At 37.7% G+C, this 21,260-nt stretch overlaps 1 pseudogene; it reads right to left on the reverse strand.

Annotated features, from left to right (window-relative positions):
• Positions 1–20,327: 20,327 nt before the first annotated feature.
• LOC111901806 (5S ribosomal RNA) lies at positions 20,328–20,449 on the reverse strand (annotated as a pseudogene).
• Between the last annotated feature and the right edge of the window lie 811 nt (positions 20,450–21,260).

The raw sequence follows: 21,260 nt of genomic DNA on the forward strand, positions 1-21,260 counted from the left end.
TCCTTTTTTTTTAAAATCGATGAAGTTTGATTTCCAGAAAATCCAATATTTTCTTAGTTAAGTGTAAACAGAATAATCCTAAATGATACGTTGATGTATTCTAGATTTACCCGTAGATTTCCCCTATAATTGTCCAGCCTATATAAGTTATATAAGATTTAGGTTAGATAAAACGTCGAATGTAATGGGTCCGCCGTAGGTCCACAACCAAACAAGGAACAGGAGATGAGGCGGGCACCACCAATTCCAAGCCAATCCAGACTAAATTCTTGTATGACTCAAGCATATACGCTCAACGATTATAGTTGAAGTCTGACCATATGAAAATCTATTGTGATTATAACCTATACATATCATAGTTCACCGGGGAGTAATAGAGATTAGTGAACCTGAACTATTCATATGAATAGCTTATCGAAAGTGATGTGAATATAACCTATTTGATGTATTAATGTGAATATAACCTATACATATCATAGTTCACCGGGGAATGGTAGAGATTAGTGAACCTGAACTATGCATATGAATAGCTTATCGAAAGTGATGGGAATATGACCTATATGATGTATTAATGTGAATATAACCTATACATATCATAGTTCACCGGGGAATAATAGAGATTAGTGAACCTGAACTATGCATATGAATAGCTTATCGAAAGTGGTGGGAATATGACCTATATGATGTATTAATGTGAATATAACCTATACATATCATAGTTCACCGGGGAATAATAGAGATTAGTGAACCTGAACTATGCATATGAATAGCTTATCGAAAGTGATGGGAATATGACCTATATGATGTATTAATGTGAATATAACCTATACATATCATAGTTCACCGGGGAATAATAGAGATTAGTGAACCTGAACTATGCATATGAATAGCTTATCGAAAGTGATGGTGAATTCCTTTCTTGTAATTAAGTTCCTAGAGTAGATGAAACATAAACTATACCTATTATAGTTTATTACTTTGTTTGTAATATGTATTTACCATAACTATACCAATTATAACTATCAAGTTCGTTTGTGGGGGTATAATGGTTTAACTATACTTATTATAGTTTATCTTAATCGTCCATAGCGGCAATAACTCTTTTGTAAGTGTAAGACCTTTAATATTGTGTTTGTTATATGAATGACCCTAAACTATACCTATTATAGTTTAACGATTGATTTCGTGGGAATGAGCATAGGCCTTACTTGTCATAATTTATCAATGTTTATATTTTAATGAATATAGCCTCGTAATATCGTATTTATATATATATTTGTCATGCTTGTGAAGATGTAAATCCATGTGTTTTCTGATGTATGTCTATGTAGGAATACAAAATTTGTCATATATTGCAACTACACAAAATCAACTAACGATGTATACCTTGCTCGACATGTTACAAGGTGAAATGAAATTTATTGTGTTTTTCTGTTAATAACCTTTTCTGTAACTGATATTGGAAAAATTGTAGAAAAATCATAAAATGTCCAAATCAGGTTCTGTAACTTCTGAGAGTTTGGAAAATGAGTCTAGTTTGTTCATAATTTTTATTATAATTTTTAATGATCCCTAACTTGGGTGAAAAAGTCCATAATCACAGACTGGTCCGGATTGATGTTTGAAATGATAGGCGGTTTTGTAAAAATCACCATAAATTGTAGAAAAATCGTATGGAGATGTGCAAGTAGTCATTTTAAAGCTAAGAAGTGGAACTACATGCACCTAAAACAGTTTTGAAAACAAAAATATTTAAGATGTCCAAAACAGTCCGTAAATGGAGTGAAACTTTTCTGATAAAAGCTGTTAGAAAAATGTAGTTATGTTCTAAGCATTTTAACTTGTATTCCCCCCCCCCCCCCCCCCCCCCCCCCCTAAAAACTTGAGAAAACGTGAAAATGTAGGGGTATGAACTCACCTTGTGTGATTTCAGTAGATAAGTGATGAAGAAGAGAAGTGTTCAACCCAAGAACACTAGAAGAACCGTTTGAAGATTCGAAGCTCTAACACAAATATAATGGAGTTTGTGTAAGATATCAATGATTTGAGTGGAAATAATAGAGGTAATCATAAAGGAAATGGATTATGCTTACCAAAGGTGGAGGAAACTCTCAAGATCAGCCCTTGAATCTTGGATTTCTAGAGAGAGAAAGTGGGAGAGAAAGGAGTTTGATTTTCTTGTGAAAATGAGAACAAATGAGAGAAAATGAGGAGAGAGGGTGAATATCCAGCTCTCAAAGCATGGAGGTGGCTTGTGAGGGAGGTAAAAAGTACAAGGTATGGTGGGGAGGAGTGTGTGTTGATCATGGAGTGGGTATGGGGTTGCTTGTGTCATAAAATAAGGTAAAGTCAACACTCTTCTTTTTGTACTTTACCAACTCCTTTTTAATAAGATTTTATCCTTAAAATGTGATTAAATCATTAATTTAGGGGCCTTATATTTAAAAATAAAGTTTTGGGTGAAAATCCCATGTTAAAATAATTAAAAATGGGTTTAAAATGCAAAAATATGCAAAAACGGGCGAAAAATGTAATTTCCAGCAAGTTTCTTCGGACCTAGGCCGAGGCTCGGTCCCTAGGCCGAAGTCTGGTCAGGCGGCGCTTGGGTTCGGACGCGGGTGGCTGGTCTCGGAAGCGAAGGCGCGAGCCAAAAGAAGGGGCGAGGCGAGGGTCTGGTCCGAGGCGATGCAGTCCGAAGCGAAGTGGGAAGCGAAAGCAGGTTCGGTCCGAGGCAGCTATCCGACGCGAAGGCAGAGTTCGGTCCGAAGGGTGGCTAGAACCGAAGCTACTGCTGTGAACAGTAGTGAACAGTAACTTCGGTTCGGACCTTCCTTCCATGTGAGGTTCGGTTCGGACCTTTCTTCTTAGCAGGGTTCGGTTCGGATCTCTTTCATGGCCGGGTTCGGTTCGGATGAACAGTACTTTCGGTTCAGCTCATGAACAGTACTTTCGGTTTGGACCCTCATGAATAGTGCTTTCGGTTCGGTTCGTGAATAGTACTTTCGGTTCGGAGGGTTCGTTCCCTTAAGTGCGTTTTTCGCGTAGACTTCCGTTCTTGGGCTATTTTCTCCAAATTCGAGGGTCGAGATGCCCCGAGTGATTATAGAAAGTTGGGAGAGATTTCGAGAGAGATTTGAGAGAGATTCCTCGTTCTCAGGGAGATTTGGGAGAGATTTGACGTACTTGGAGAGATTTCGCATACGGAGAGATACGTGAGAGAGATTTCACGTACTTGGAGAGATTTGGGAGAGATTTGACATTCTTGGAGAGATTTCACATACTTAGAGAGATTTGGGAGAGCTTTGACATTCTTGGAGAGATTTCACATACAAAGAGATATGTGAGAGAGATTTCACATACTTAGAGAGATTTGGGAGAGATTTGACATACTTGGAGAGATTTGGGAGAGATTTGACATACTTGGAGAGATTTCGCATACAAAGAGATATGTGGGAGAGATTTCACATACTTAGAGAGATTTGGGAGAGATTTCACATACTTAGAGAGATTTGGGAGAGATTTCACATACTTAGAGAGATTTGGGAGAGGTTTCACATACTTAGAGATATGTGGGAGAGGTTTCACATACTTAGAGATATGTGGGAGAGGTTTCACATACTTAGAGATATGTGGGAGAGGTTTCACATACTTAGAGATATGTGGGAGAGGTTTCACATACTTAAAGAGATTTGGGAGAGGTTTCACATACTTAGAGATATGTGGGAGAGGTTTCACATACTTAGAGAGATTTGGGAGAGGTTTCACATACTTAGAGATATGTGGGAGAGGTTTGACATACTTGGAGAGATTTGGGAGAGATTTGACATACAGGGAGATAGAGTGAAAACGATTAAGAGTGTCTTCGTGTGTGATGAATGAGAGTGTTCGGCTTCGCAATGCAAGGTCTTCAGACCCCGTTGTGCCATGATTTAGGATCTTGCATATTCCCGATGAGTATGTAACATTGTCGTATCGGTTTGGCTTTCTACGTACCACCATTTCAGGTTAAGGAGATTTAGGTGAACGCACTTTTCGATTTATGATCTCTCATTAGAATAGAGAGTTGTTTAGAAGTTACTTAACGTAAACTCTAGTACTCACGGCAAATTGGGTTGACCGGTTGACTAGTTGACTTTTGTTGACTTTGACTTAACCGAAAATTGACGGTTGTCACATACTTTTCTTTTTTGATTAATGAACCGCAAACGCAAATTAGTCACATACGAATATGGAAGGAATACCATGATGCGAATTATTACGAATACGGATGGAAATCAAATTTATTAATAATTAGAAATATTATATTTTTAAATGTAATATATATATATATATATATATATATATATATATATATATATATATATATATATATATATATATATACGGTTTGATGGGTCAAAAATCTCAACCAAAACCCGTCTATTTTTGGGTTGGGTCAGTGTAGGGTTACGGGTTGGGTCGAGAGTTGCCACCCCTACCCTTGTATATCTTGCGCTTAGCAAAAACTTTCGGGATGCTCCGGGGAGTTTGGATTCCCCGCTGGAGGTTAAGATTACGGATGACTGCATCGTGAGTGCTGCAAGAGTATATCAGGACTGTGTTCTGAATGTGTTTGGGTAGAGGTTCCGTGTTGATTTGGTTCCTATACCGTTACGAGGGCTAAAAGTGATTGTTGGGATGGACTGGTTGGGGGCCAATGGGGTCATGATAAATTGTGAGCACCTGCTGGTGAGAGTTCAAAGCCCAAGTGGGGGAGAACTAGTTATTTACAAGGAGAGAGCCTCATAGAGGCCAACCCTATGTTCAGCTGTGAAGGCTAGGAGACTTCTCCATTAGGGTTGTTCGGGATTTTTTGGCCTACATCTCGGATACGAGAATAGAGATGATGACAGATTTGAGCAGTGTACCTGTTGTACAGGATAATCAGGATGTCTTTCTCGAGGAGTTGTGTGGGGTGCCTCCGGAGAGGCAAGTAGAGTTTCGCATTGATTTGGTGTTGGGTGCCACTATGATAGCCATGGCACCGTACCAGCTAGCTCCGCCAGAGATGCAGGAGTTTTCTACGTAGCTTCAGGAGCTGCTAGATCAAGGGTTTATCCGTCCGATCAGTTCGACGTGGGGAGCGCCCATCCTGTTTATAAAAAATAAGGAAGGGTCACACCGGATATGCATCGATTATCGGGAACTGAACAAGCTAACTGTGAAGAACCGTTATCCACTTCTAAGGATTGACGATTTGTTCGATCAACTTCAGTGTGCATCTTGGTTTTCCAAAATTTATCTTCGGTTAGGGTATCATCAGATGAGGATTAAGGATGAGCATATACCGAAGAGAGCTTTCAGGACTTGGTATGGCCACTACAAGTTCGTGGTGATGCCATTCGGGCTCACCAATGCCCCAACAGCATTCATGGACCTCATGAACAGGGTGTGTAGGTCGATGTTGGATCAGTCTATGATCATTTTCATTGATAATATCTTACTCTGTTCTTAGACCAAGGAGCAGCATGAGCAGCATTTGAGGGAGGTATTCGAGACACTGAGGACGGAAAGGCTTTATGCCAAGTTCTCAAAGTGCAATTTCTGGCAGTGAGAAGTGCAATTTATGGGCATATCATCAACCAAGAGGGTATCTTGGTCGATCCAGCCAAGAATGAGGCAGTGATGCGGTGTGAAATATCAAAGAATGCATCTGAGATCCGTAGTTTCTTGGGCCTAGTGGGGTAGTGTTGGAGATTTATTCAGGATTTCTCCAAGATCGCTATACTTTTTGACTCACTTCACTAAAAAGAATGTGACTTTTCGATAGTTTCGGATCACCAGTTGGCTTTCGAGACCCTGAGACACAAATTATGTGAGGCGCTGATTTTAGCGCTACCCGAGGGATTGTATGATTTGGTGTTGTATTGTAATGCATGTATCTCGGGGTTAGGGGTAGTTTTGATGCATAGGGGGCATGTGATCGTGTACGCCTCAAGGCAGTTGAAGCCTCATGAGGTGAACTTTTTGGATTAGGTGTCTAAGCCCATAACTATAACTAGTATGCACTTGACCTGATTGTAGCAAGGTTCTTTTTGGTTGCCTTCACCAGTGCAATTTCATAGGGTGGACTTTTGAGAATAAGGTTATTTATGATTTATTAATATATTACAAGTATAATATAGTAATATGAAATCATATTATTTAATTAGTATTGATCAATAATTAATTTGGAATTAATTTAGTGATCGAAAGAGACTAATTAAATATATGGGGATTGATTGTGTAAATCAATGATTCTAATAGTGTGGGCTAATGATGCATGGTTATTTAGGATGGGCTAAACCAATGAGATAGTCCATGGGTATTCCATGGAGGTTAACTCATGGAGCCTAAGTATATGAATGGTCATTAGAGTTTACAAAGTGTAACCCTAGCATTTGCCACACTATAAAAGGATCCCCTAAGAGCCAAAATCGGCTAACACATCACACTTAGAGTGTGATATTGATTTTGTGCCACATAAATTATTCTCTCAAGCCTCTTCTTGCATATGGTGTTTGTGAACCATTAGAGGCATCACACTTGAGGTGCTTAAGCTTTCAAAGGTCAATAACTACTAGTCCTTCTAAAAGGTATGTCATTTAACTAGATGAATTATTCATTTGACAATTTGTATGCTAATTAGGACAATGTTTTGGAAAATTGTAGATATGCATATATAATTAGAGAAAACATAGATCCAAAGTATTTAGGGTTGTCTGTGCACCATAGGAGTGTTATAGTGCTCAAAACCCAACAGTGGTATCATAGCATAGGATTGTTTTCCATTATATTTGATGCTTACTAGTCTTCCAAAGCTGAAAAAGTCAACTTTTTTGCATCAAACTGATGGACTCGCCAAGTCCTCTGGCGGACTCGTCGAGTCCACTAAGAAACAGCCCAACTCGATGAGTTCAGTTCATGTACTCGACGAGTTGGTGCCCCTATGTGCAGAATTTCGAGTTTCTTGGCCTGGTTTGGATTGGGAACACTACCACAAACTGTTTTAGATCATTGGAAATGTTTTTTATGATATGGTGGTGCTTGCTCTCAACCACAAGATAATTGTCAAAGTTTTAAAATAATTGTTGTTTTTATATGATAAACAAAATTGCTTTCAAATTGTTGACTAGAAATTACCTTGATTATGAGTTTAGTTAGATCATAAATTATGTGATAATTTTAGTTGTTAGGAAAACGATCTAAATGAATTTTAATGACCTCCATAACTTGTTATCAAGTTATGGAAAATGAAAATTCTCATACATTAAAATGGCATTAAACTCATATGTTATGAAAATGAAAGGACAATTGACAATTATTAAGATAATAGGATAATTATATGTATTATTTGATATGAATTGCCTTGTTATGAGTTAGATTAGATCAATAGGAAAATTATATGATAATTGCTATGAGTTTTGTAACTTTTCCTCAAGTTATATGAAAAGTCTCATTCATCAACTTTAAAAATCATAAATATCTATAAGTTATGGAAATGAAAGGTTTTGACAAGTTTCAAAATTTTCCCGAGAATTTTAAAAGTTAAAATTTAACCCTTATACTAGTATAATATTAAAAGTTTATATATATATATATATATATATATATATATATATATATATATATATATATATATATATATATATATATATATAAGAATAAGTCAGTTTTACCGTTACTAGGCCTCATTCACGAAGTCGGTGTATAAGGGGGGTATAAGGTTGCTGCCTATAAAATGGCAGTTTAATGGGTGTCCACTCTCAGCCACCGCTTCCTTGACTGGTGGAGGGTTGTTAGCTGAATGGGTAGGATAAGCACACTGATGTGTGTGAAACAAACTAGTTTTAATCCTACTAACTTAGACACAAAATAAACACACGAAAGGCAGTGTACCTATCGATTAGTAATATAGTTCAAGCAAGTAGGGTATCGAACACAGGGAATGATAAACAATTAAAACAAATGCTAATATTATCTAAATAAAACAAGTAAAAAAAAAGAGTTTTCTCTAGTTTTGCAAGACTAGAAACTTAAATACTTTACTAACACGCAAATTAAGCAACTAATAGCTAAGAAAACAAAGATCAACTAAATTCAATGATTAAAAAGGCATTCTGTTTAGGTTCGAATCATTTGTTCCCATGGATGATTTTATGATAAATATATCGGATTAATTCTTCATTGGTTACCGACTAAAGTGATTAGATTCACATTCACTATAGCTAATCCTTAGAAAACAGATTAATTCAAGCAATGGCCAGTTGTCTAAATTAATGAATTTCCTAGTTTGTTGATACGGGTTTAGAAAGACTTGTAATTAGCTAATCAAATTGGTGATTCAATTAACCTCTTGTTTATGGTGTATCACACAAGCTCACACATTAACTTACCTATCTTCAAGTTAATTCTAGTTTCACATTCGTTATTCCTAGACATACAACTATGTGGTCACGTAAGTCATATGAAATTAGCAACTAAGAGATGTTCATAGAACTTCATTACTGATTTATTAACAGAAGAATAGTTATTGTTAACACATAAGGTTCTTTAACAAGCTTAATATAACATAATCACCAATTAAAATTAATCCTAATCAAATAATCAATCCATGTTCACCAATTCATCTACCTAAACAGAAGTTATGAGTTTTTAGCTCATGATTACAGCAGAAACAAGCACAAAAACGAAATCAATTGGTAAAAACATAGTTCAAACAAGAGATTAGGTAAGAGTAAACTTGATTTTGACTTGATTCTCCTTAAAATTGAATGTATGGTTGATTCCTTAGCTTCCCACGCTCTAGCAGCACCTTTAGTTGACAATTGGCCTCCAAGGGTTCATTTCTATATGCTAGGGTATTGATCTGAAAGTCCATTTATATAATTTTCACAAAACAGAGGCTACTCAGCGAGTCCAGTGACCTACTCGGCGAGTCCGTCACTTAAAACCCGTGTACGGCAAGTCAGCGCGTCCAGAATCGCGAAACTTCTGACCAACTCGGCGAGTTCATGGCCTACTCGCCGAGTCCGTTTGGAATCAGCATTTTCCCAAAACAGGAAAGTCATCCGAAATTGTGTCTAGTTTTCAGAACATTTTGAATCTTATAAATCGGAGTTACGGTTCATGAGATATGGCCAACACACTGACAAGGGGTTAAGTTGTCCAGCAACGTCCTTCTTTCTTCAAAATCCAAGATCCATGCGTCCAATCGCCAGTTCCGCTTCCTTTTCCATCCGAGCATGTCTTTGTTAGTGAAAGTGAAATATTTAAGCTAATTAAGCACCTTTGGTTCATTATTTGAGATAAAGTATTAAGATAATGAATGAATTTTATAACTAGATATGCTCATATCAAAATACCCCACACTTGACTTTTGCTTGCCCACAAGCAAAACTAAATTTTATCATGTTAGAACTACATATGACAACTCCAATCTACCCCAGCCGTTATGCCAAAACCGCAAAGCATGCATTTGTGTCTAAATTGTCCTAAGTACCCCCCCCCCCCATACTCTAAATATTCACAATCCTCATAAACATTCGCCCACTTTTCCCGAACAATGCTCATTTTATGCATCCCTCTGAATCCAATGGAAAACGCTTTCCACATGAAGATATTCCACAATATCATACTTCACTTCCTCCACCTCCTCCAATAATTCTCCCTAACCCACAAGTTCAAAGACTTGAATAGTTCAAGGTTACTCAAGCCCATTGGCTAGCAAACACCAAGATGGAAAGTTTGTGTGTGTGCACATGTCTTGGAGATGAAGTCACACATTAACAGGTTGGGAATGCTAGGAGTCGTTGTGTCGAGGAAGTTGGTTCTTGACTTGGTTCTTCAGTCACTTCTCGAGTCGTATAGTCAGTTTGTTAAAGACTACTATATGACAGACCGCGACATGTCCCTTATAGATCTTACATATTTGCAAATTGTTGCTGAATCAACAATGATTTAGCACACTGGTAATGAAAATTTGATTGGAAGATCTACTTCCCAAACTTCCATTGACGTTGACAATGGAATCATTGGAAGTCCAGAAAAGGTTTCTTTTTCCGAGAGAAAGGGAAAGGCTAAGTCTGAGATTGTCCCGTGTACCATTCACAAGGAGTCCATTTGTTTCTATTGATAAGAGAAGGGACATTGGTTGCAAAGCTTTCATATCTAGTTGAAGGACCAGAAGGATGATAAAGTCAAAAAGTTTGACTCTGTTTCAGATAAGTCCACTATGTAACTCTATTGAGCTCCTATTTGGAGATTCTTAATACACTATGTGAAAGCGTCGCATTTTGATGTTTTGTAGGATCAAAGAAAAGAAAGGAAGCTTAAAAGAAGAGTGAGTTGAACCTGATTGTGAAAGTATGGATTTTGATCGCCTGATTCGATGATCGGATTTTTTGAGCTACTGCTTAGGAGTTATGATAAATTGCTTAGAAATTTGTAATAGCATAGTTTTCATATGTAATTGCATTGTAAGGAAAAGTTTTTCCGCACCTTTTATAAATAAATAAAATTTTGAATTTTATCTTGTTTATATTTCCTTGTAATGGCATTTGTGAAAATTGATGTTTGTATGTTTCTATTTTAGCAATATGGATTTGATTCTTTCGTTTGTGGTAGTATCTAAATTTACCAAATAAGGAAAGATTTTCATCACCCAAGTTTCAGTTGGATAGAAACTTGGAATCATGCAACTTGGTTGTGGGTAATAAAGACTTATTCCTAATTCACATGTAAATGTGAGTCAAGTGAAGGACTAGGGGATCGGGTACACTTGGTTGTGGGCTGGTCAGGTCCACCACAAAGAACAATAAGACTATTCGTCATGATTTAGTAAAGTTTAGTAAATATGGGTATGCTTACAAGTTTAAGTATAATTCTGAATCATTGAAAAAGTTTCAATGTACAGCAGGACGAATAAGAACAATCAAATTAGGCAGAAAGATAAAACTTTCTCCAATCTGAGAAGATGGGAGAGTACTTAAGTATCGTGTTTTATGATCATCTTAATGATTAGGAAAAACCATGTCACAATTTCATCCTCTAAAGACACCCTAGTGTATTTTTTTAGCTAAGAAGAGGAATCATGAATTGTTGAAATGGTTAAATCAATTAAGATGAATCATACTTCGTTCCAAAATCAAATCTTAAAGTCATACTCCAAGATTGTATATTGAGTGAGATATCAACAAATGTAGAGTAAAATGTTTTCTACTCTTGTACATTTGAAATTGGTAAGTTGTGATATTTTGGATATAATAAAGACCAACTAAGACCAATTGTGTGAAGTGTTTGTCTTGATAAGAAAACGTACTAACTCTTGAATATTTGTTATCAAATAATGTTTCTTGACAAATAGAATCTTATATGTCAAGAGGTCAGTGGAAGTCTTAAAGATCTTGAAAAGTTTCGATAACTAATCAAGAGTAAACCCATTGTTAATCACTAGCACACAACTTGAGATTTGTAAGCTATCGTGTTGACATATTCTTGTTTCCATGGCCATTCCAGTTGTAGTTGACTAAGCATGTGAGTTCTATTAGTTCTTAATTGTTTGCATAACAACTTGGAAGACATGCTAGGCCCTTGTGCTACCGAGTGGCAATGAATTAAGATTAGATAAGTTGAGTCTATATTAGTTTGGATTTGTCACTAACCTTGTCTTATGATTATGGTTATGACAATTTCACATGGATAGGAACACATACACCATAAAATCTAAGTGTCATAATGATTCTCTCCAATTCATGAAAATCATTGTGAGGAAATGCTTTCACTAAGTAGATTTTAAAGGATTAGAGTTAGCAATTGTGATAGTTGCCTTCTCAAATTCATTTATGATTACGGCATCCCTTTTCATAGTTCGAATTGTGAGAAATGGAAAATAGGTTAAACATTTGGGACTAATTAGTTTAAGTTCTGAAAGGTTCTAACACACACTTGTGTTATTTAATATAAAAGGTGTATGACCTTGAGAAGTCTAGAAAAGACTTATCAAATCACCAAGTATTATAAATCTAAACTTTGGTAAGAAAGTCAATAAGTATTGATTTCTAGTAGTCCAGCTGATTATTGAGTACATGTCAAAGCTAGTGGGAGCATAAGTGTTATGTTGGTATGGGTTTAATTATCATGTTAGTGGGAGCATGATTATTATGGTAAATGTTGCAAGATAGCAATGTTAATTATAGAAAACAAAATTTCAAAAGTTGTTTTACTATAATTAAGGGAGAGGAACTTATACTTCATTTTTCAATTCTAAGAGCTTAGATTGAGATTTTTAATTTAGTCAAACATATATATATGAATGTTATGTTGAAAAGATTCGACATAAGGAAATTCTATATGTGGAATTGTTAATTTCATTCTTAAAATTCGATTATGATTACGACATCCTTCTTCATAGTTCGTATTATGAGAACATGGCATATAGAAATATTATAGCAAAAGACTGATCAAGTATCATGTCTTTATGTAAGACTTTATCAATCATGTCTATATGCTTCGGATATAGGGCCGATTGCATATGATATAATATTTTGGTGTTCTAATTTTCTAAATGCCTAGGGCATTAAGTGGGAAAAATGACTACAACTAAATATGACTAAAGTGGTTAAACAATTGTCAAGGACAATTTAAGGTTCGCTAAGGATTGGTTGCTTATGGATAGTTGGAAGTATAGTAATGAATGGACTGTATTGATATAATTCCGAATAGATAGGATTATGTTAAGAATCGAGAGTCATATGGCAATTATGAAAAAGTTTCCATAATAGGAGTTGGATATCAATGATATATGAGTAAGTTAGAAACTTTTATGCAGGAAGGATGTTCAAAGGAATGTACTTTGAATTTGAGACTTCATCTCCATGGAATTGTCTTGTAACAATCTCCAAAGGAAAGTTTTGTAATTGACAAAGTCTCTATGACTTGTGTAGATAGTCATTACAAAACGATCTTTGCATAATAGTTTAGAACTAACACATTCTAATAGTGGCAAGAATTTGGTATTCTTACACTTAAAGATTTGGAATTGTGAAATGAGTTTAATTGAAAATCAAATTGATTTGTTTCACAAAGTAAGGACCATAGGTAAACATAGTGTGCATGCTAGGAGAATGGGAAAACTATTGTTTTAATTCAAGTATTAAGTTGATCAATCGAAACATTATACAATGAATAATGAGTAATCAATATGGTAATTAAATAAAAGGTGTTTTATTTACGCTCAAAAGTTTTGGGGCAATATAGGACTAGTATTATTCTTGTGTTTCACTTTGCATGTTTTGACTTCCCGAATAACAAGGTTATTCGAACTATCCACAATCGATCATACTTTGGAAGTAGGTTTGAAGCAAGACTGTCATGAGTTGGCTTCTAGATGTCTAAGGTGTTAGACATAGCAAAAGTCTGCTACACCATTCATGAGTGCTTATGAAATAAGATTTGAGCATTGGATCAAACCGTACACACCTAAATCACTTCATGGAATTTATCACAAGTGATTGTGATATGATAATATCATATAGTCTTCAAACCAAGATATATGAGTTGTTGACTACAAATTGGTCGTGCATTGATGATACGAAAACGCAGTAGTAACTTGATGTCATAAAACGTATTGGTGTGCATGATTTAACGAGTAGTTAGTAAAAGCATATAATGTCGAAGTTTATCGGTTCCTTTTTATCCTAAAAGGATTAAAAGCGATATATAGGCCCCTCGATGATTTGTTTTGACTTATGTTTTGGGCCCGGTCAGAACTAAATTGATGTGTTTAATTATGTTCTATGTCAAACATATCGGAAATCGAGAAATAAACTGTTGGACAATAAGAATGACATTTTTCCATGTATTTTTCCGGCTGATATCTTGAGAACAAAGGAATATATGATCACTTATTTAAAGGACGCGTTACTGACTGGGTCAGAGTTCGACAATGGCTTTTGAAAGCTACGATTGCTAATCAGTTCTTGAAGTCGTAGTTGTAGTTATAGTTATTAGACTTGTCCAAGTGGGAGATTGTTGGATTAGGTGTCTAAGCCTATAACTATAACTGGTATGTACTTAACCCCATTGTAGCATGGTCCTTTTGGGTTGCCTTCACCAGTGCAATTTAATAGGATGGACTTTTGAGAATAAGGTTATTTTATGATTTATTAATATATTAAAAGTATAATATATTAATATGAAATGATATTATTTAATTAATATTGATCAATAGTTAATTTGGAATTTATTTAGTGATCAAAAGAGACTAATTAAATATATGGGGATTGATTGTGTAAATCAATGATTCTAATAGTGTAGGCTAATGATCCATGGTTATTTAGGATGGGCTAAACCAATGAGATAATCCATGGATAGTTCCTGGAGGTTAACCTATGGAGCCTAAGTATATGAAAGGTCATTAGGGTTTACAGAGTGTAACCCTAACATTTGTCACACAATAAAAGGATCCCCTAAGAGCCAAAATCGGCTAACACTGTTGTATTAGTGTCTAAGTCCATAACTTTAATTGGTATATATACTTGACCTGACTCGGCATGGTCCATTTGGGTTGCATGGCATCGGAACATTTGGATAGACCGTTTGTGAGAAGAGGACATTTGTGACATATTAATATATTATAAGTTCTAATATATTAATATGAAATCGTGTTATTTAATTAGTATTAGCGTTGTGGAAATCGGCCTTGGCGGCCGGTTAATCGGCGATTAATCGTTTGGCGGCCTCGAACCGGTTACGATTAGGGTGCTTGTGGAAATTGGTCAAAATCGGTCAAACTCGGACTTGGCGATCCTTGGCGGCCTTGGCGGTCCTCGGCGGGCATAGGCGGGAAATATTTAAAAAATTAAAAAAATATAATTTTCAAATATTACACCAAAATTTTAAATTTTTAAATTTTTAAGCGTTCAAATTTTAAATATCATACTAAAATTTTTAAAATTTCAAAATTTTTAAATTTAAAATTTCGAAATACTTAGTTTTATAGGAAAATTGATTTTTTTTAAATAATTTTATTAATAATTTAGGGTCCCCGATTAATCGTCGATTAATCTCTGCCGAGTCAGATTAATCGCTTATTGTCAGTCCACCGCCGAGCGATTTTTACAACCATGATTAGTATTGATCTAGAATTAATTTGGATTTAATTTGGTGATCAAAAATAGACTAATTAAATATATGGGGATTGATTGTGTAAATCATGCATTCTTATATATGTGGGCTTATGATCCAAGATTCCTTATGTTGGGTTTAACCCATGTGGTGACCCATGGATACTGCATGGAGGTTAAAACCCATGGAGCATAAGGAATGGGTAAAGTCATGGGTTACATGGTGTAACCCTAATGTTCACACTATATAAGGATCCCTTTAGCTCAAGAAATTGGCACTAGTGATACATATATGAGGGCTAGCCGAATTGAGCATGAAGTGTCTTCTTCTCATGGTTATTCCATATGTTGGTGATGTTGTGTGAACCATTTGAGGTGTCACACTTGGGGCACTAGGCTCTCAAGCGTCGTGGAGTCAAGCTACATCAACAAGTATGTATTCTATCTATTTTTATTACCCAAATATCAAAGATTGTATGCTAGTTAGGGTAATACCTTGGAATATTCATATTTGCATTTATAATAGAGAAAACATAGATCCAAGGTATTTAGGGTTGCATGTACACTTAGGAGTGTTAGAATGCTCAAAACCCAACAAATACATCATACTTAGAGTTTGATATTGATTTTGTGCCACATAACTTATTCTCTCAAGCCTCCTCTTGCATATGGTGTTTGTGAACCATTAGAGGCATCACACTTGAGGTGCTCAAGCTTTCAAAGGTCAAGAGCTACTAGTCCTTCTAAAAGGTATGTCATCTAACTAGATGAATTATTCATTTTGCAATTTGTATACTAGTTAGGAAAATGCATTGGAAAATTGTAAATATGCATGTATGATTAGAGAAAACATAGATCCAAAGCATTTATAGTTGCATGTTCACCATATAAGTGTTATAGTGCTCAAAACCAACAAAACTACCCTACTCACGACCTGGAATTGGGGGCGGTGGTGTTTTCCCTCAAAATATGGAGGCATTACTTGTACGGAGTCTGGTGCACCATATTTACTGACCACAACTATTTGAAGTATTTGATGGATCAGCAGAACCTGAACATGTGGCATAGGAGATGGTAGGATGTATTGAAGGACTATGATTGTGAGATTCTATATCATCCCAGGAAGGCCATCGTGGTGGCCGATGCCTTGAGCCGCAAGACAGAGAGTGCACCGAACAGGGATGTTTGCTTGAGGATGACAGTGATTTATCATTTGTTGGATATGATCAAGGAGGCTTAGGTGGAGGGTTTGAAGAAAGAGAACTGGAAGAAAGAGTGGATTTGGAGTCAAATTCCCTTGTTTGTTCGGGATAGCCGGAGTCTTTTGACATAGTGTGGTTGGGTGTGGGTACTGGTATCTGGGGGAGTGAGACAGAAGATCTTGGAGGAGGTAGACAAGTCCAAGTTCTCTATTCATCTATGGGCTACGAAAATGTACAGAGGCCTGAGGTTAAGTTACTAGTGGCCCTTCATGAAGCAGGAAGTCGCATGGTTTGTGGAGTGGTTCTTGACCTGCAAGAAGGTTAAGGCTGAACATCAGAGGCCTCATGGCAAGGTCCAACCGCTACCTATTCCCATGTGGAAATGGGAAGAGATCACCATGGACTTCATCACAAAGTTATCGAGGATGGCTAGCGGTGTGGACTCCATTTTGTTCATTGTGGACATATTGACGAAAAGTGCCCATTTTATCCTGATCTCTTAGATTATCTCTACTGAGAAGTTAGAAAATATCTATGTGCGAGAGGTGGTGGCTAGGCATGGAGTACCGGTATCCATGGTCTTGGACCACGATGCTCGATTCACCTCTAGGTTTTGTAGGAAGTTCCATGAAGAATTGGGAACCCAGTTACATTTCAGCACTACGTACCACCCTAAGACAGATGGCCAAAGCGATCGGACGATCCAGACGCTCAAGGATATGTTGCGGGCATGCGTATTGATCGACCCCCGTTGAGATGTTGTATGGTCGTAGATGTAGGACCCCAGTTTGTTATGGTGAGGTTGGGCACCGAGTTATGGGGCGCATCAAGGTGGTGCTCAAGATACCGAGTTGATTCAACAGGTGCACTACAGGTTGCGAGTCATGTAGAGCCGTTAGAAAAGCTATGTTTACCGACGCCGATCGGATCTCGAGTTTCAGGTGGGAGATTTCGTTTTGTTGAAAGTTTCACCATGGAAGGGTGTCAGTAGGTTTCGGAATAGGGGCAAGCGAGGGCCACAATTTATTGGTCCGTTCAGGATTTCTGCCCGGGTGGGCAAGGTGGCTTACTGATTGGACCTTCCGGATGAACTGAGTCAGATCCCCAACACCTTCCACGTGTCTCAGCTTAGGAAGTGTGTCGCTGATGAGGCAAAAATCATTTCCATGGATGATATTCAGGTTAATGAGAGCCTTAATTATGTGGAGAAGCCAATAGATATTTTAGACCAGAAAACGAAAGCCCTATCGAACAAGGAAGTGAGGCTAGTTAAGGTGCAATTGCAGCACTGAACAGGCTCCAAATGGACCTGGAGTCGGAAGAGAGATGAGGAAGCATTATTCGAACCTTTTTACAGCAGACTTTAAGGACGAAGTCTAGTTCAAGTGGGGGAGATTTGTAATGCTTGGTCCAGGTATGAAATAAATATATTAATTTTCAAGTTTTTGGACTGGAACTCGACGAGTTGGGAGGCTCCAACTTGTCGTGTAGAGAGCCTTCCAGTCGTGTATCTTTTAGGGTCTACTCGATGAGTTGGAAGGCCCGAACTTGACGAGTTGGTGCTAGAACATGGAACCCTAATTTTTAGGGTTTGCACCCTATTTAAAGGCCTTAAGCCTTATTGTTAGCCTCCCTTATCATACCCTCAGTCCAGAGAAACCCTAATCATGCCACTTTCCCCATTTTGAGTGTGTGAGCTTAAAGAGTGTTCTTTGGTGCTTTTCTTGAAGGAGTGTCAAGTTGGTGGTGCAAATTTGAAAGGAAAAGCTTTAGATCTGGGATTTTCAGTGTTGTTGCAACCATTTGGAGGCATAAAGTCGTATCTTGATCATCCCTTTGAAAGATCTCTTCTCTTGAAAGTTTATGGCCATTATTAGCTTATTTTGGGACTATTCTTGGAATTGAGCATGTTATGAAGCCATAGTTTCAGATCTGTAGATCCCATGGCCTCCATGGACTTAAAGTTGCCAACTTTATCAAGTCTTGGACCTCCTTCAAGCCCTAAAACCTATAATAAGCTATGTTTGAGTGTTTTATCTCCCTTAATGCAATGAACGGACGTAAAGTTAGCAACATTAGGTGTATCTTCACCCTAGGGGATCAGATCTATAGTTGGGGCTTTGGACTCACTGGAAAAGTGGCTGATTGTGTTAAGACTAGGAAAACTCAACGAGTTTCCCTACTAACTCGGCGAGATGACTCAGGTTTCCCCGTACTTCTAGACACTATGAGAACTCGACGATTTGTCGTGTCAACCCAACGAGTTGATTAAGGTTTTTCCTTATTTTTTAAGAACTGAAGGAACTCAACGAGTCAGCAAGTGCACTCAACGAGTTAGGTCATGGACTGTTGATCTTGACTGTTGAATTTGATTTTGACCATGGTCGACCAAGCTTGACTATAAGGGTATTTTGGGTACTCTGAGATTTTAATGAAGTTGTCATATAGTGATTGTAAGCAGTTGACTTCAAAGAAGTGATTCAGGAGTTGGATCTAGTTTGTCAGTACTACTTGTGAGGTGGGTCTCCTCACCATACCAATGGGTCGAAGACACCAAGGCCGACCCATTATGTGTTACATGATATGTTATTTGTTATGTGATATGTGATATGCTAGTGATACTTACATGGAAAACCCCGGGGGGAGCTCGTGGCAGTTGGATATCAGACCACGGGGGAGCTCCTGGAATTATCGGTAAATACCATGGGGGAGCCCATGACAGATAGCTAAGACCATAGGGGATCCCATGGCATGTAGATATAAGACCATTGGGGATAGCCCACAACATCCAGGTGTAAGAATTAGGAGGGTTTCCATGGCATCCATATATGTTTGTATGCATGGTTTAGGTGGATTATGTAGCTTATATGGTTGATATGGTTTATGTGATTATTTGGATTATGTGGGGTATGCTTTGGGGAACTCACTAAGCATTAGCTTACAGTTTGTGGATTATTTCAGGTACTTCAGGAGATAAGGTCAAGGGCACGACTTTATGGTGCAGCATGCACTCTCTGGCGTATTGTTGGGACACTCTGATGTTTTGAATAAATTATTTGATGTTATGGATTTTGAAAACAAATGTTATTGGAATGTTATGTTTTATGGAAATGATTTCTTTATATAAAATGAAATATTTTATTGCAAATCTGGGTTGTTACAACCTTCCTTGATGATCTAATGTGATATAATCACATTCTAGCATGTAGCACTTTTAGCTACAAGTTTCTTACATTCTCGGCGATTGCGATACTTCAATTGATCATTTTGATTATCTATCATTCCGATCTTCTGGCTTAAGTCAGATGTTACATAGATCTTGGTTCTCTTAACCTCATAACATAATCATCTTAGTTGAACTCGATTCGATATGACCACTAGGGTCGGAATAATAATCATCTTCTTGGTCATTACCGAAACGATGGTAACGACAGACATGAACAAAACAAAATCAATTATTATTGTTTTGATAACCTTGTGACTTTACCTGATTCAAGTGCGAGTCATGTGCTTCCAGTATCATAGGCCTCTACTACCTTTCACACCTACTCATACTCACTATACAATAACTTCACATAGTCATTTAGCACATCGGATAACAAAACCAAGCTTTATATTATTTCTTGAACGATTACATAGATGTTCAATTTCACCCTACACTATGCCTCCTATATTAGGCTACACCTCATGATACTATCTATGTGGATACTTTATATCATGATCTTCAGATATGTAGATCCTTACTTCTAATCCCTTGCATTGTCTCCTGCTTCGTCGAGGATCATCTGGAATTCTCTTGCCTTTGGCTTTGGCGGTGCATTTGGCTTTGTAGCTCCTTCCCTCTTTGGGCAATCTTGCTTGAAGTGCCCATATTCATTACATCCATAACACACTCATTTGTTGAATGTACACTTATTGGCGTAATGCCCAGACTTTCCTATAACATCCCCCTCCGACACGTATCACAATATTGTCCGCTTTGGGCTCCCAACACGAAAACTTCCCAGGGGGTCACCCATCCTGGTACTACTCCCAACCGAGCACGCTTAACTGCAGAGTTCTTATGGGATCTGCAGTTAAGCGTGCTCGGGTGGGAGTAGAACCAGGATGGGTGACCCCCTGGGAAGTTTTCGTGTTGGGAGCCCAAAGCGGACAATATTGTGATACGTGCCGGAGGGGATGTTACAAATGGTATCAGAGTCAGGGCACGGCTCGATGTGTTCGACGGGGACGTCGAACCCTATAATGGGGGGTGAAAGTAGGTTAGATCTGATCCCACATCGGCTGGGAAGGAGAACTAAGCATTCCTTATAAGGGGTGTGGATACCTTCCCTATAACAACGCGTTTTAAAGTCGTGAGGGCAGCAGATCCCATAAGAACTCTGCAGTTAAGCGTGCTCGGGCGAGAGTAGTACCAGGATGGGTGACCCCCTAGGAAGTCCTCGTGCCGAGTGGCCCAAAGCGGACAATATTGTGATACGTGCTAGAGGGGGATGTTACATTTCCAAACTTGAAACATGTCACCTCCTCGCCACATTTTCCAAGGTGTTCCTTCTTGCACTTATCGCACCATCTTGCTTCACTTCCTCACCCTCTAAACTTCTCCGAACCAGACTTCAAGAATTTGCTCTTCTTGTTGGAACTTTAAGATCCTTCAAAATTTCTTTTCTTACCACTCCGACCTTGTTGACGACTCTACTCTTGATCATCTCCACAACAGACTTAGCAGCCTAGATAGCTGCTTCAAGAGTAGGTGCCTGGCGTACTGGTACAACATATTCCCATGGTAGTCCCTTTTTACACTTATCGACTTTTGTTAGTTCGTCAGGGACGATGCGTAAAGAAAAATCCATCTTGCCCGTGAAAGCATTGGTATACTCGTTAATGGACATGTTGCCCTTCTTCAATGTCAGAA

The sequence above is a fragment of the Lactuca sativa genome, chromosome 9, assembly GCF_002870075.4.
Source record: "Lactuca sativa cultivar Salinas chromosome 9, Lsat_Salinas_v11, whole genome shotgun sequence".
Classification (NCBI taxonomy): Eukaryota; Viridiplantae; Streptophyta; class Magnoliopsida; order Asterales; family Asteraceae; genus Lactuca; species Lactuca sativa.